Here is a 3,002-nt window from a genome sequence, read left to right as displayed (position 1 = left end):
ATGGGAAAAATATCCTCAGGTGAGGATTTACAACAGCAAAAACACCCACACAGAATTTCACCCTGAGAAGTATTACTGGATTATTAACAAATAGGATTTCTATGAAAAATCTTTTGACAAGTGACTTGATGATATTTTACACCATGCATCTTCATGGAAGGAGTACCATAACCATACCAGCCCAACTCTGATGATTCAGCTCTCTCAGCTGGGATTTGCCCAGGTCCTAGGTAGTTTCACAGCTTACTCAGAAACCAACAGGCGTGGCCAACACAGCCTCCATGGACCAAATACCAGCAGATGCTCTTCTCCTCAGTCACATAGCCACGTGCATGGCCAGCATCCCAGAAATGCACTCTACACCTTCCGCCACACTATTCCCTAATGGCAACTCACTTTACCAATCAACCTCCTACAAAACCATCAACTTTAATCTATCCTCACTCACTTAGTCACACACAAATGTCTAACTCACGAGCACGAAGAGCATTTCCTACATTGGGATTGCTAGAAACACATACAGTCTGAACCTCTGAAAAGACACCTGTACCTTTCCAACCCAAATAAGGGTGTTTATGGAGTAGTTACTTACAGGTTTGGCTAAATCTCAAACTTCTTTCTCCCATCTTAGAACTCCAGTAAGGTTCATTTTATTTATGTACACCCACACCTCTTTCCACACAGTACTCAATGTGGATGGGTTGCAACAAATAAATAAGATAAATTGATGAAGTTTTTAATGATAATAAAAGTAATGTGTTCCCCGACCCCTCAAATTCATATGTTGAAGTACCTCCAAAGGTGACTATGTTTGGAGACAGGGCCTTTAAAGAGGTAATTAATGTAAAATCAGGTCATCTGGGTGGGCCCTAATACAACATGACTAGTGTCCTTATGAGAGTAGATGAGGACACAGGTGGACACAAAGGGAAGACGATATGAAGACATAGAAGGGAGACAGCGATCTACAAACCAAAGAGACAGGCCTCAAAAGGAACAACCCTGCAGATGCCTTGATCTCAGGCTTCCAGCCTCCAAAACTATGAGAAAATGAATTTCTGTTGTCGAAGTCACCCAGTCTGTGAAACTGACATGGCAGCCCTAACAAAATAGTACAAAGGATGATAAAGTTAATCTGCTACAAAGAAGGCACTTCACTAGTTATGAGAGCAGGAAAGCACCAGTCATGTGAAAATTCAGCCCTTAGATGCTCTTTTCTTGCACATTTCAGACATTTTTTAAAATCCAAACGGCGCAGGAGTGTCAAAAAACAAAAAGGCGCCGAAACCGGTTTGGCTCAGTGGATAGAGTGTCGGCCTGCGGACTGAGGGGTCCCGGGTTCGATTGCGGTGGGGGCATGTGCCTTGGTTGCGGGCACGTCCCCAGTGGGAGGTGTGCAGGAGGCAGCTGATCGATGTTTCTCTCTCATCGATGTTTCTAACTTTCTATATCTCTCACTTCCTCTCTGTAAAAAATCAGTAAAATATATTAAAAACAAACAAAAAAAACAAAAAAACAAAACAAAAAGGCTTACTCTTTTGCCCAAGATTACACAGCATAAGGCAAAGGTAGAAAAAAAAACTCAGATACCTAATCGTCTTTCAATTAAACCGAAGACTTGGAACATGTTTCAGGAAAAAAAAAATGTAGCCAGTGCATTTATAACTGAACCACTACGTGCGACTGCAGAACTGGCTGATACACGTGAGGCCCTGTGAAACAGGGGTATTTCCCGAGGGGCATCGGAGTGAGGTAGTCCGAGCACGGACTGTGGACCACACTGCCTGGATTAACATTCCCGCCCTGCCACTACTAACTGTGGGACCTCCAACACACGACTAACCTCTCTGTGCCTCGGTGTTATCACCTGTAAAACAGACACAGAAATAGCCGCCACAGAGAACTGTGGTGAGGGCCACATGGGTCCATAATAAATTGAGTAATACAAAATTACCATTTTTATAGGTCAAAAATGGCCAGAGATCAGCAATTTCATATGGTTCAACAGGAGACCAAGAAAGCGCCCCAAAAACAGGGTCTGGCATTCAGTAAGTGCTCGATGCGTGTAACAACCATTATTATTTCGGTCTCGGCACATCGCAGCGGGGTGAATTACGAACAGGCTGTTTGCCTCCTGCAGTTTGTGCACTTCAAAAACAAACCCCGAGTGCGCAGCCCAGGCTGCCAATCCCTTCCCTTCACCTCTCCATTGCCCCACACTCGCACACACTCAACACTTCCTACTTCAGTGCTCACTCTGCCGCAGGAAGTCAGAGGTCTCCGTGAAGCAGCAGCGAGCTATGCTGCACCTCAGAGCAGCACGACTCCCTCCCTCGCTACTGTCTCCTGTTCTCCAGACGCGGCAGAGTGACTGACATAAGACCCTGGTGCCCACAGAGCAAATCAATGCTACCACTGCAGCCAACCCACGAGGGCAGCTTTTCAAGGCTCCGCCACCTTCCTGAGCTTGGCCTGAAACAATTCCAGGTAGCTGTGGGATCTGGAGCTGAAACTCACAACACAATAGAGGCCGGGACAGGGCCCAGTGACCCAGACCTAGAGCAAAGGAGGAAACTCACAGAACTGTGCCTCCAATCTTAATCTAGGCCTCCACGTGCCCATCTTGGAAATATTGTTTCCTTATCTACCTCCCAACACTGGGTTCTGAGGGGCTGTGGAGGGCGTGAGGCGAATAAAACACTGGATACCAAGAATGAAAGATGCCATCACCATGACAGAGTGAGGACACGACCAGGATCGTCTTCCTAAATGCCATCCTCCTCGAAGCCTTCCCTGGCCAGACCTTCACCCCTTCACGGTACCCCTTCGGCCTTCGGAGCAAAGCTCCCCCCTCACCAGATCCTCCCCGCACGGCGCCTCTCGGGTGGGACTCCCTCCCGTGGAGTCCACCCCGCCCTCCTCTCTGCTCGTCCGGATCCCCTCAGACGGACCCCTCATAAGATCTCATCTTCCTCCAGCATTCCCCGCATCTCGGCGAGTCC

This window comes from Myotis davidii, unplaced genomic scaffold (genome assembly GCF_000327345.1).
Source record: "Myotis davidii unplaced genomic scaffold, ASM32734v1 scaffold199, whole genome shotgun sequence".
NCBI classification, from domain to species: Eukaryota; Metazoa; Chordata; class Mammalia; order Chiroptera; family Vespertilionidae; genus Myotis; species Myotis davidii.
Note: the sequence above shows the minus strand (reverse complement) of the source record.